The sequence below is a fragment of the Penaeus japonicus genome, unplaced genomic scaffold, assembly GCF_977035675.1.
Source record: "Penaeus japonicus unplaced genomic scaffold, GWHDUDI00000001_assembly GWHDUDI00000030, whole genome shotgun sequence".
Taxonomy (NCBI): Eukaryota; Metazoa; Arthropoda; class Malacostraca; order Decapoda; family Penaeidae; genus Penaeus; species Penaeus japonicus.
Genome location: NW_028234432.1, coordinates 32,958,554 through 32,973,338, shown reverse-complemented (window position 1 = coordinate 32,973,338; position 14,785 = coordinate 32,958,554). Strand labels below are relative to the sequence as shown.

Here is a 14,785-nt window from a genome sequence, read left to right as displayed (position 1 = left end):
TCCTGTTCGCTCATCCTCCCCTGTTCCGTGCACATCCTCACCCTGTTCCTCACCCATTCCTCACCCTGTTCCGCACATCCTTACCCTGTTCCGTGCATTCTCACCCTGTTCCGTGCATCCTCACCCTGTTCCCTCTCACCCTGTTCCGCATCCTCACCTTTCCGCTCCTCACCCTGTTCAGCATCCTCACCCTGTTCCCACCTTTCCCATTTCCGTGCTCACCCTGTTCCATCCTCACCTGTTCCGCATCCTCACCCTGTTCCGTGCATCCTCACCCTGTTCCGTGCATCCTCACCTGTTCCGCCTCATCCTCTCACCCTGTTCGTGCATCCTCACCCTGTTCCGCATCCATGTCCTCACCCTGTTCCGCACATCCTCACCTTGTTCCGTGCATCCTCACCCTGTTCCGCATCCTCACCCTGTTCCGCACATCCTCACCTGTTCCGCACATCCTCACCCTGTTCCGCACATCCTCACCCCGTTCCGGCCACCCTCACCCTGTTCGTGCATCCTCACCTGTTCCGCATCCTCACCCTGTTCCGTTGCATCCTCACCCTGTTCCGTGCATCCTCACCTTGTTCTGTGCATCCTCACCCTGTTCCGCATCACTGTTCGCATCCTCACCTGTTCCGTGCATCCTCACCCTGTTCCGCACATCCTCACCCTGTTCCGTGCATCCTCACCTGTTCCGCCATCCTCACCCTGTTCCGTGCATCCTCACCCTGTTCGATCATCCTCACCCCGTTCCGTGCATCCTCACCCTTCCGTGCATCCTCCTGTTCCGGCACCTCACCCTGCATCTCACCCTGTTCCGCACATCCTCACCCTGTTCCGTGCATCCTCACCCTGTTCCGCACATCCTCACCCTGTTCCGTGCATCCTCACCCTGTTCCGCACATCCTCACCCTGTTCCGCACATCCTCACCCTGTTCCGCGCATCCTCACCCTGTTCCGTGCATCCTCACCCTGTTCCGCACATCCTCACCCTGTTCCGTGCATCCTCACCCTGTTCCGCACATCCTCACCCTGTTCCTCACATCCTCACCCTGTTCCGCACATCCACCCTGTTCCACCCTGTTCCGTGCATCCTCACCCTGTTCCGTGCATCCTCAGTTCCGCATCCTCACCCTGTTCCGTGCATCCTCACCCTGTTCCGCACATCCTCACTCTGTTCTGCACATCCTCACCCTGTTCCGGCATCCTCACCCTGTTACTCCTCACCTGTTCGTGCATCTCACCCTGTTCCGCGCATACTCACCCTGTGCCGCCATCTCACCCTGTTCGTGCATCCTCACCCTGTTCCGCTCACCCTTTCCGCATCCTCACCTGTTCCGCATCCTCACCCTGTTCCGTGCATCCTCACCCTGTTCCGCATCCTCACCCTTTCCGCCATCCTCACCCTGTTCCGCACATCCTCACCCTGTCCGTGCATCCTCACCCTGTTCCGTGCATCCTCACCTGTTCGTGCATCCTCACCCTGTTCCGCACATCCTCACCCTGTTCCGCGCATCCTCACCCTGTTCCGCACATCCTCACCCTGTTCCGTGCATCCTCACCCTGTTCGCACATCCTCACCCTGTTCGTGCATCCTCACCCTGTTCCGTGCATCCTCACCCTGTTCCTGCATCCCCACCCTGTTCCGCGCATCCTCACCCTGTTCCGCATCCTCACCCTGTTCGTGCATCCTCACCCTGTTCCGTGCATCCTCACCCTGTTCCGCACATCCTCACCTGTTCCGTGCATCCTTCCCTCACCCTGTTCGTGCATCCTCACCCTGTTCCGCACATCCTCACCCTGTTCCGCATCCTCACCCTGTTCCGCATCCTCACCCTGTTCGCACATCTCACCCTGTTCCGTGCATCTCACCCTGTTCCGTGCATCCTCACCCTGTTCCGCATCCTCACCCTGTTCCGCACATCCTCACCTGTTCCGCATCCTCACCCTGTTCGTGCATCCTCACCCTGTTCCGTGCATCCTCACCCTGTTCCGTGCATCCTCACCCTGTTCCGCACATCCTCACCCTGTTCGTGCAACCTCACCCTGTTCCGCATCCTCACCCTGTCCGTGCATCCTCACCCTGTTCCCACTCTCACCTTCGTGCATCCACCTTTCGCTCCACCTGTTCCGCATCCTCACCTGTTCCGTCCTCACCCTGTCTCACCTGTTCCGTGCATGACCCTCACCCTGTTCCGCACAATCCTCACCCTGTTCCGCATCCTCACCCCTGCATCCACCCTGTTCCGCATCCTCACCCTGTTCGCATCCTCACCCTTTCGCATCACCCTGTTCCGCACATCTCACCTGCATCCTCACCCTGTTCCGCATCTCACCTGTTCCGATCCTCACCTGTTCCGTTCCGTGCATCCTCACCCTTCCGCATCCTCACCCTGTTCCTGTTCCGCATCTCACCCTGTTCCCATCCTCACCCTGTTCCGTGCATCCTCACCTGTTCGCATCCTCACCCTGTTCCTGCATCCTCACCCTGTTCCGCATCTCACCCTGTTCCGCATCCTCACCTGTTCCGTGCATCCTCACCCTGTTCCGCACATGTTCCCATCCTCACCCTGTTCCGCACATCCTCACCTGTTCCGCACATCCTCACCCTGTTCGCATCCTCACCCTGTTCCGTGCATCATCACCCTGTTCGCATCCTCACCCTGTTCCGTGCATCCTCACCCTGTTCCGCGCATCCTCACCCTATTCCGTGCATCCTCACCCTGTTACGTGCATCCTCACCCTGTTCCGCACATCCTCACCCTGTTCCGCACATCCTCACCCTGTTCCGTGCATCCTCACCCTGTTCCGCGCATCCTCACCCTGTTCTGCGCATCCTCACCCTGTTCTGCGCATCCTCACCCTGTTCCGCACATCCTCACCCTGTTCCGTGCATCCTCACCCTGTTCCGTGCATCCTCACCCTGTTCCCTGCATCCTCACCCTGTTCCATGCATCCTCACCCTGTTCCGCGCATCCTCACCCTGTTCCGCGCATCCTCACCCTGTTCCGTGCATCCTCACCCTGTTCCGTGCATCCTCACCCTGTTCCGTGCATCCTCACCCTGTTCCGTGCATCCTCACCCTGTTCCGTGCATCCTCACCCTGTTCCGCACATCCTCACCCTGTTCCGTGCATCCTCACCCTGTTCCGCACATCCTCACCCTGTTCCGTGCATCCTCACCCTGTTCCGTGCATCCTCACCCTGTTCCGCACATCCTCACCCTGTTCCGTGCATCCTCACCCTGTTCCGTGCATCCTCACCCTGTTCCGCACATCCTCACCCTGTTCCGTGCATCCTCACCCTGTTCCGCACATCCTCTCCCTGTTCCGCACATCCTCACCCTGTTCCGTGCATCCTCACCCTGTTCCGCATCACCATCCTCACCCTGTTCCGACATCCTCACCTGTCTCACCCTGTTCCGTGCATCCTCACCCTGTTCCGCACATCCTCACCCTTTTCTGCGCATCCTCACCCTGTTCCGTGCATCCTCACCCTGTTCGCACACCCTCCCCCTTTCCGTGCATCCTCACCCTGTTCCGTGCATCCTCACCCTGTTCCTGCATCCTCACCCTGTTCCGGCACATCCTCACCCTGTTCCGTGCATCCTCACCCTGTTGCATCCTCACCTTTTCCGCACATCCTCACCCTGTTCCGTGCATCCTCACCCTGTTCCGTGCATCCTCACCCTGTTCCGTGCATCCTCACCCTGTTCCGTGCATCCTCACCCTGTTCCGTGCATCCTCACCCTGTTCCGCACATCCTCACCCTGTTCCGTGCATCCTCACCCTGTTCCGTGCATCCTCACCCTGTTCCGTGCATCCTCACCCTGTTCCGCACATCCTCACCCTGTTCCGCACATCCTCACCCTGTTCCGCACATCCTCACCCTGTTCCGTGCATCCTCACCCTGTTCCGTGCATCCTCACCCTGTTCCGCACATCCTCACCCTGTTCCGTGCATCCTCACCCTGTTCCGTGCATCCTCACCCTGTTCCGCACAGGGTGAGGATGCTGTTCCGTGCATCCTCACCCTGTTCCGCACATCCTCACCCTGTTCCGCACATCCTCACCCTGTTCCGCACATCCTCACCCTGTTCCGCACATCCTCACCCTGTTCCGTGCATCCTCACCCTGTTCCGCACATCCTCACCCTGTTCCGCACATCCTCACCCTGTTCCGCACATCCTCACCCTGTTCCGTGCATCCTCACCCTGTTCCGTGCATCCTCACCCTGTTCCGTGCATCTTCACCCTGTTCCGTGCATCCTTACCCTGTTCCGCACATCCTCACCCTTCTGAGGATTGCAAAGAGGGTTGCAACATATGGGTTCTCTTATAGCAACAGGCATAGACAAATCACGCTCAGTCGAACTTTAAGCGCAGTATAGAAACAACCGACAAACACCATTTTACAACTTCATCCCTTCCAGCTATTTCCCGAGGGACACCTTAACCGCGCCAAGACCTCACCGTCGCTCCAACACCTGCAGATCTGAGACCTTATCAGCCGCGGCAACTCCCAGGGGATCGAGCAGATGTCGCGAGGACCCACGCCCAGCCGGCGTTTATGCAGGTGCACCCTGGATTAATTTCGAGAAGTTTCCCACGCCAACCGAGCGGTCCGAGTCCTCCTCGCAGCTGACCTTTGACCTGTTCCCCGAAGGAGAGGCAGAACACTCCGTGGCCTCACAGCATCGCCATCCCCCCTGTGCTGCTCTAAGCGACGACCGCGTGATTTTAACTGTTGCTATTCTCTTCGCTACCATTTTAATAAATAGAGAAAACGCCCTTGACTTTTGCTGAAGTCCTTTGTGAGCAACCCTCACAAACTGGTCGCAGCGTCGGGACTTTTTTCTTTTAGCAAAAAAGAGACCTAGAAACAGCCTCCGCAAGCTCGCTCGCTACCTACCACCCGTTGCGCATCTCACACCCCGATCTAGCGCAGAAACCCCCCCGCAATCGCCAAAGAAAACGCATCGGAAATCTCCAAGCAACAAGAAATCCGGACGTCAGCCCAGCAGCCAGGCTAAGGTAGGTGTATGTTGTAATAGCGGTGTTCTCATTTCCCTCCCACCCCTCCCTTCCTTACCTATCCGTTTCCCCCCAATTTCCATACCCTAAAGAAAGTTATATCTCACCTGCTTATTTTTATATATTTACTGAGTGTGTTTTTTCGTAGTGGATTGCTGTCTTTCCCTTTAATTTACGTTCTTTCCCCGCGTATAGTGAATTCAGTGTGTAGCTTCGTTTTCTTTCATGACGTCTACTACAAGGACTGGTAAATCCTTTAAAGATAAAGTTCTAGACCCACTTGCTGCGTTAATGGGACATCACGATTCGGATGACGACATAGTATCATCACCTGCACCATCCACCTCTCATTCTGAAAACGCTCACCCTCTCCCTCATCCTCCTGTCTTTCCCGCTGTCGCTCCTACTACACCTCCTCAAAACTCAAATTCTAGCCCTACCGCTAATCCCTCTTCCTCACCTTCTCCCCCCTCAACCACTCCCCACCCACCCACCCACACTCTCTCCTCCAATATGTCGACATATCAACCTCATCAAACCTTCAATCTACTAACTAAATTTGATGGTACGTCTATGCCGATAGACAGTTTCCTGCGCGATGTAGAAATCGCCGTCAGACAAAGCGGTGTTTCTGAGAGCGATCCCTCCTTCAATAATCATTGCGTGCTTAGTGCCGAGTGTCGACTCGACATTACCTTCCCTGAGGTGCGTGACGCACTTGATGCGTTTAAGACCGCACCCCTAGTCCTTCGCAATTGGGATAGATTCAAAGCAGTTTTTAAAGCGTCTTTCAGGCCACTTGAACCTGGCCATCATTTGCAATTCGCTTCCCTTATTGCAATGAGGCCAGCCTCCTTGTCCGAAGAAGATGTTAGAATTTACTGTAACAAACTCCAAATTGCGATATGGAAATGGGTCGAGTCTATTCCATCAAATGAGCCCTGCCCCATAAAGACATGTTTCGAAGGTGACGACCACACTGCATGGATGACATATTTAACAAAAGGTATTCTCGCCTCCTCCCTACCTTCATCGGTAAGAGAAAAGGTATGGAGGCCCTGCGAATCGGTTAACATTCACTCTCTTCCCGGGGAATTCGCTAAATCGATTAAAGAAAAGGCCCCAAATGCTGCCGTCCATGCAAATGTCGCCGCGCTAAACACACATCATAAAAACGAACAAGTAAACACAGACAATCGTCAAAACATTACCTCCACACAACCATATACTCAACAACACACACAACAACATAACCACTACAACAGAAGCAACCAACAATACAACAAACAAACAAATCAACACTCTCAGCCGCGACCCTCTCAGCCCCCACCTAGACTACCACAACACCGACCTTTGCCGAATAATTTCCCTGGGTTCCACAAACCTAAGCCCGCTGTTACAAACTGGTTGCCAGACCCTTCCCAGTGTTTCAACTGCACCAGACATGGTCACAGTGCATCTGCTTGCCCATCGCCTCCCTCGTGCCCATACCACCATCGATACACAAAACATAACTGGGCAGAATGTCGAACATTCCCTGAGCAGGTCCGAATTACGTACGACCTCCTCAAACGACGCCAGCAACAACGTCCCTCTTTTTTAGGGGTAACAAAAGATCGGGTAGACGTAGGAAGTCTGCAAGACGAGCTCTGCACTACAAACAACTGGCATCCGGAATAAACCGTCCTGCTCAACATATGTCAACATCGTGCATCCCTAACGACGAAAGCCAACCTCCTCTTCTCCCTTCAGTACTTAATAATCGTCCAGCACATTTTTTCCTGGACAATGGCTCTTCTTGTAGTGTTGTATCTCTTGATACATTAAAGGAATATGGCCTCTCGTTAGATTTGCAACCGTCGCACACGACTCTTTGCGGCATTACGGGTAACACGACAAACTCTCTAGGAAAAAAAGTCATAAACATTGAAATCGGTGGTATAATCTTTCCCCATTCCTTTGTGGTGGTGAATAAAAATTTCACCCCGGGAAATTTGCTACTCGGCCATGATTTCTTATATAGGTCTGGCATTTCCCTCCACCCGCAAAGCAACACCATCGTTTTCAACGGCGTCACCTATTTCCTCCGACAGCCCTCTTGTTTATGGACACATTCCGACCCGTTTCACCCGTCAATGTTGGTATATGAAACAGAAAACGGAAAAGGCTCCCGCACACCCACCCGTACCTCCCCCTCCCCCTCCTCACCTCCCCCTTCCCATTCCTCACATCCTCCTTCCCATTCCTCACATCCTCATTCCCCCTCCTCACTTCCCCCTCCCCCCTCCTCACATCCCCCTCCCCCCTCCTCACATCCTCCTTCCCCCTCCTCACCCAGTCCCCCTCCCGTCCCTCCCATTCCCCCTGTCGTATGCACAGTTGCTACTCCGCGCGACAAAGTAAAATGTTCTCGCAAAAACAGTAGACAATCCCTCAGCGCTCCGGTCGCAAAGACACCGGTAGCCGCGCGTAACGACGATGTTGACGACCCGCGATCCCACTCATGGACTTGCGATGATATCTTGCCACGGTTTACCCTAGTTACAACGACTACGATTCCTCCATTTAGTGATCTCCTCTGCGACGTTTCCACGTCGATGGCAGATGGTACAGCTCTTGTACTATGCGATTATGTTAGAGTAAAAGGCTGTGCAGTTGTTCCTTCTTTGTATAATATATCAAATGGTAAATGTCAGTTACACCTCATTAACGTGACCCCAGCTCCCTTAGAAATTAGAGGCGGTGTACCTGTTGTCAACTTTGAATTCACGAAGTTGCCTATTCGCGAATTCGACTTGCCTGTTTCCTATCCTGTCTGCACAGCATCTCAAAACCCTCCACATCTTGATAATTCCAAAATAGATAAAATTCTAGAACAACCATTAGACTTTCATAAAGGCTATGAATTGTTAAAAGAAATTTTTAAGGATTATCCGACAATACTGCCATCCCAAGACCGTCCCATTGGAAGCACTAATCTGATTGAACACTCCATTTCCCTTGAACCCAACGCTAAGCCAATATACATACCTTCGTATAAAATCCCACACTCTAAGCGGAAGGCTCTCGAAAATGAAGTGCAAGGAATGTTGGAAATGAACATAATTAAGCCAAGTAATTCTCCCTGGGCTAGTCCCATGATTCTTGTCCCTAAAAAGGACGTATCATTTAGGCCTGTGGTGGATTACCGTCGGCTCAATGCTGTTACCGTTCCCGAACCATTCCCAATCCCGAATCTCCGTCTGTTGTTACAAGATATCGGCTCTGGAAAGAAAGTTTTTTCCACTCTCGACCTTGCTAAAGGGTTTCTGCAAGTGCCCATGGCTAAAGACAGCCAGCCCCTTACAGCATTCTCCACCCACATGGGTCACTTTGAATTCCTTAGAACTCCCTTTGGACTACGCAATTCCCCTCTTACGTTCACTAGATTAATGTCAATAGTTTTAAGTAACATGATAAATGACCAAGTGTTAGTTTACTTAGATGATATTTTGATTTGTTCCCCCTCAATCTCTGAACATGAGAGGAAATTGCGACAAGTTTTCGAACGTTTGGCAGACGCAAATCTTACCATAAATCCGAGCAAATGCCAATTCTTCCGTTCAAAACTCGATTTCCTGGGCCATACCTTAACATCTGACGGTATTCTACCTAACGCAAGCAAAGTGCAAGCCGTGATTGACTTTCCTGAACCACTAAACCAAAAAGACCTTAAGTCCTTCCTCGGTCTCTCCGGTTTTTATAGACCATTCATTAAAGGATATGGAACAATAGCGGCACCGCTCAACAAATTACTCAAAAAGGATGTTCCCTTTGAGTGGAATCAAGACACAGATGACTCGTTTAGGTACCTGAAATCCTTGCTTGTCAATGCACCTGTCCTGGCTTTCCCTAACTTTGAGCTGCCTTTCGTTCTCACAACTGACGCCTCTAACGTTGGACTCGGAGCAACACTCCATCAGAAGGTAAATGGTAAACTTCGGCCTATTGCCTTCGCAAGCAGAAGCCTTAAGCCTGCCGAAAGGTCATATCACACTACTGACCGCGAACTTCTGGCCATTACCTGGGCACTCCGGCACTTCCGGGAGTTGGTACTCGGTTATAAAATTGATGTGCACACCGACCACTCCGCCCTTACGGCCGTCTTGCATGGAAAGGATCCACATGGAAGACGAGCCCGTGCCATAGAACTTTTGGCAGAGTATGACGTAACAATCGTCTACTTACCTGGCCGACAAAACGTCGTAGCGGACGCTCTTTCCCGCGCGCCGTTATCTCACTCAAATGATAAAGAATCTTTAGACTCATTCCCCCCTAGCTTTACTGAGCTTAAGAACGTCCCTCCACCCGCGCCGGTGTTAGCTAACACAGCTAACCAACCCTTACATCCTCCCTCCGAGGATGATATCCGCCGCGCGCAAAACGAAGACCCAGTTTACAGTGAGATAATACAGAAACTAGCAAGAAATGAACCCTTGGATCCGGTCGGCCGTCTTCCCGTCAGAGAATTTTTTATTAACGACAACGGCCTTCTCTTTCGCAGAACGACCCCTAAGAAGATTAAAGGACGTCGGGGTTTCACTAGAGAGGTTGTAGTGATTCCGGAATCACTTGAGCCAAGAGTCCTCCAACTCGTGCATGATTCGCGAGAAGCAGCCCACTGTGGCGTGTACAAAGCCATTCAGATGGCCCGGGAAAGGTACTACTTCCCTCTTCTCATTTCCAAGGTTAAAAAACATGTCAAGTCATGTAAACGTTGCCCATATTACAAGGGTTCAACAAATCAACCTGCACCAGCTTTGCGTTACGACATTCCAAATTTTCCCTTTGAAAAAGTTTCATGCGACACACTGTCAGGGTTTATGACCTCCCGCAATGGAAATAAACACATCCTCGTGTTCATCGATAATTTTTCCCGATTTTGCGAGTTGGTCCCCATCCCTAACAAGTCTGCGAAAGTCGTTGCAAAAGCCTTTCATGACTTCGTTCAGAGATATACAGCACCAACGTATTTCTCATCAGACAACGGAACAGAATTCCAAAACGAGGTCATGAACAATCTCTGTAATTTAATGAATGTAACCCGTGTAAACATCTTACCTTACAGGCCACAAAGTAATGGAATCACAGAACGGCTAAACAGTTCCATCCTCTCCTTCATGAGGTCATTAGTAGACAGTACATCTGATAATTGGGACGAGACTATTCTCACAATTCAGTCTGCCATTAACAGTACCTTCCATTCATCATTAGGAGATACACCCCATTTTCTCTTGTATGGAATGGATAAGAGGTTACCTTATGACCTTTTTCAAACTGCATGCAAACCTGAATACTCTGACAACTATGCAGAATATTTATTAAACAGGAATAGAATTGCTTTCCGCAAGGCTAAAGAATATCTTACGAAATCTAGAGACCAGATTCTCTCCTACCAACATAAAATTGCTCGTCACAAATCTATCGGTATTGGCACTCTAGTATTCCGCAAGATTCATGCTAATGATTCCATGCGTCCAAAGCTCGCTCCCCGCTTTGATGGTCCCTATAGGGTAACTGAAGTTAAGAACAATAAGGCTTACTGTAAATGTTTAAGTACTAACTCTGAAACTTGGTTCCATTTTGACGTGTTAAAGAGAGCCAGTGACTACTATTCTCCTGCGGTTGAGGCTAACTAATCACAAAACCACGGTATTACCGCATCCTTTAATTCACCTGTAACTTCACTAATTTCATATCCTCTATTTCAGATGCTCGTACTGATGCTACTGGCACTGGTGTCGCCCTTACTCGTTAATTCAGTAGGCCTACCCGAATGGTTACGTGCCGTGCCCGGTGCATTAGTTGAGGATCTAGGCTTAGTGTTCCCTGTAACAGATCACATTGAAGCTAAAGTGTCTCTTCGCCCCCCTCTCTGACATTTCTAGCTTATCTGTCCACCACCTTGATGAGATAATAAAACTACGAAATCAGATAGCTCATGACAATTTATCACATAAGCAATTCGCCCTCCTCGACTCTGCCCTCAACTCCACGGTGACAACATTGCAACGCTTTGTTGTTCACAAACATCGATCTCGCCGCGGGCTGATCAATGTCGTGGGTAAAATTGCTCATTCACTTTTCGGTGTAATAGACGAGGACACCTTTACGTCTCGATTTTCAGAATATAAATCTACCTTATCTAAAATAACTAAACGCTTCGACGCTTCCATTCATTCAGTTAACGTTATCTCCGATAATATTCATGATCTAAAGTTTGCTTTTAATAACATTTCTCATTCCTTCAATAAACTTTCAGCTACAATTAGTAGTGCAAATCATTTCACAGAGCTCGCTTTCAATGTTCTATCTTATCAAATAACAGTGAACAAAGTTACAGAGCACATCAACTCCTTCGTTTCTTCTTTAATTGCAGCAGGCAAAGGAGAACTTCTTCCTAACCTTCTCTCACCTCAGGACTTCCGTCCGGTTCTCCAGTTTGCAACCTCTAACAATCTTCATCCCCTTTTTACCCTCAATCAACGTATTCCTTTCTATTCATCACTTAAATCTTTCCTTACTGTATCTGGTTTGTCTGTTCTCATTCCCTTAAAACCCCAATCTTCCTTCAAAGCCTATCATATTCATCCCTTCCCACACATGACTAATGGTACATTCTTTACGCTACACCTACAACATTCACTCATTCTTAAAAAATTACACGGTCAAGCCATCACAATTCCTTCAACAAACCTCCTAAAATCATGCACTCAGCCAGTCCCTCGCACCTTCGTCTGTCACTCCCGCCCATTACCACTGGACAATGACCTCCCATCTTGCCCACGCTCACTCCTCACCAATCATAACATCATTGGTCAGTGCGCATTTGGAAACATTCAGGAATCAACAAGACCCTTCGTCTTATCATTTGATGACGTGACACTTCTTTACTACTACCACCCCACTACTGCCACAGTTAAGTGCGACATCAATAAACCAGATATTGTACTAAAAGGAACATATATTCTTCCAACTTCATGCGAACTCACCACTATGTCGTTATTCATTCCGGCGACCCATTCTTATGCAACTCAAATACAAGTAAATAACGATAACATCACACCCATGTTGTTAGACCTACCTGTTTTTAATATTACCATCCCTAAACTCAGCATTAAACCTACATCTCTATTACAGGAATTTACTTATAGAGACTCATTGCCTGATTTCCATAATACTTATTACTATCCAATTTTCGTAACAGGAGCAGGCATGGTAATAATGGCATTGCTGTTTCTGGCATGCTATGTTGTATCTTACCGTCACGTCGAAAAGAAAAAAAAGCGACCTTCAGCTCCAGAGTTCACCCCCCTTAATATTAAACAAGGTCCTTATTCTCAGGTTAATCATTGACTACTAATGAGATATGCCTTCTCTTAGTGTAAGTATTTTAATTCTTACTCTCCATCCTATCTTTCTACTACTTACCTTACCTCTAATCCCCATACCAATCCTCTCCCCATCTTACCCTTAGCACCGCTAACCATACATACACTTGCTATGCACCGGGCAGCCGTGACTTCTTTGCAGGACCCATAATCTTCGACGATTCAACAAGACCGGCTGGCAATCCAGCCTCATCAACCCTAGTGTTTTGAAGCCGTCGCCCTGAGTACCAGCGCCTTCACAGCAGTGGGGGTTTCGTTGCATAACATGAATACACTTCTCGGGTGTTGAGTTGACGCGATTGTGGTGAGAGAGAGAATCAGTAACACACTATTCTCTCAAATTCTCTTTTATGTAACCTGACCATACTGGCCAATCAGTTGATATTGCATTTACTGCATGTCGGGACGCCATGCATAAGCGTGGTCGAGCGGTCTGAGGATTGCAAAGAGGGTTGCAACATATGGGTTCTCTTATAGCAACAGGCATAGACAAATCACGCTCAGTCGAACTTTAAGCGCAGTATAGAAACAACCGACAAACACCATTTTACAACTTCATCCCTTCCAGCTATTTCCCGAGGGACACCTTAACCGCGCCAAGACCTCACCGTCGCTCCAACACCTGCAGATCTGAGACCTTATCAGCCGCGGCAACTCCCAGGGGATCGAGCAGATGTCGCGAGGACCCACGCCCAGCCGGCGTTTATGCAGGTGCACCCTGGATTAATTTCGAGAAGTTTCCCACGCCAACCGAGCGGTCCGAGTCCTCCTCGCAGCTGACCTTTGACCTGTTCCCCGAAGGAGAGGCAGAACACTCCGTGGCCTCACAGCATCGCCATCCCCCCTGTGCTGCTCTAAGCGACGACCGCGTGATTTTAACTGTTGCTATTCTCTTCGCTACCATTTTAATAAATAGAGAAAACGCCCTTGACTTTTGCTGAAGTCCTTTGTGAGCAACCCTCACAACCCTGTTCCGCACATCCTCACCCTGTTCCGCACATCCTCACCCTGTTCCGTGCATCCTCACCCTGTTCCGTGCATCCTCACCCTGTTCCGTGCATCCTCACCCTGTTCCGTGCATCCTCACCCTGTTCCGTGCATCCTCACCCTGTTCCGTGCATCCTCACCCTGTTCCGCACATCCTCACCCTGTTCCGCACATCCTCACCCTGTTCCGTGCATCCTCACCCTGTTCCGTGCATCCTCACCCTGTTCCGTGCATCCTCACCCTGTTCCGTGCATCCTCACCCTGTTCCGCACATCCTCACCCTGTTCCGTGCATCCTCACCCTGTTCCGTGCATCCTCACCCTGTTCCGTGCATCCTCACCCTGTTCCGTGCATCCTCACCCTGTTCCGTGCATCCTCACCCTGTTCCGCACATCCTCACCCTGTTCCGTGCATCCTCACCCTGTTCCGTGCATCCTCACCCGCACATCCTCACCCTGTTCCGTGCATCCTCACCCTGTTCCGTGCATCCTCACCCTGTTCCGCACATCCTCACCCTGTTCCGTGCATCCTCACCCTGTTCCGTGCATCCTCACCCTGTTCCGTGCATCCTCACCCTGTTCCGTGCATCCTCACCCTGTTCCGTGCATCCTCACCCTGTTCCGTGCATCCTCACCCTGTTCCGTGCATCCTCACCCTGTTCCGTGCATCCTCACCCTGTTCCGCGCATCCTCACCCTGTTCCGTGCATCCTCACCCTGTTCCGCACATCCTCACCCTGTTCCGTGCATCCTCACCCTGTTCCGTGCATCCTCACCCTGTTCCGCACATCCTCACCCTGTTCCGTGCATCCTCACCCTGTTCCGTGCATCCTCACCCTGTTCCGTGCATCCTCACCCTGTTCCGCACATCCTCACCCTGTTCCGTGCATCCTCACCCTGTTCCGTGCATCCTCACCCTGTTCCGCAAATCCTCACCCCTTCCGCACATCCACGCCCTGTTCCGTGCATCCTCACCCTGTTCCGTGCATCCTCACCCTGTTCCGCACATCCTCACCCTGTTCCGCGCATCCTCACCCTGTTCCGTGCATCCTCACCCTGTTCCGTCCATCCTCACCCTGTTCCGTGCATCCTCACCCTGTTCCGTGCATCCTCACCCTGTTCCGTGCATCCTCACCCTGTTCCGCACATCCTCACCCTGTTCCGTGCATCCTCACCCTGTTCCGTGCATCCTCACCCTGTTCCTCGCATCCTCACCCTGTTCCGTGCATCCTCACCCTGTTCTGCGCATCCTCACCCTGTTCCGTGCATCCTCACCCTGTTCCGTGCATCCTCACCCTGTTCCGTGCATCCTCACCCTGTTCCGTGCATCCTCACCCTGTTCCGTG

The 14,785-nt window shown here is 51.1% G+C and overlaps 1 pseudogene; it reads left to right on the top strand.

Annotated features, from left to right (window-relative positions):
* Positions 1-10,403: 10,403 nt before the first annotated feature.
* On the top strand, positions 10,404-13,181 carry LOC147468278 (uncharacterized; annotated as a pseudogene).
* The last annotated feature ends 1,604 nt before the right edge of the window (positions 13,182-14,785 follow it).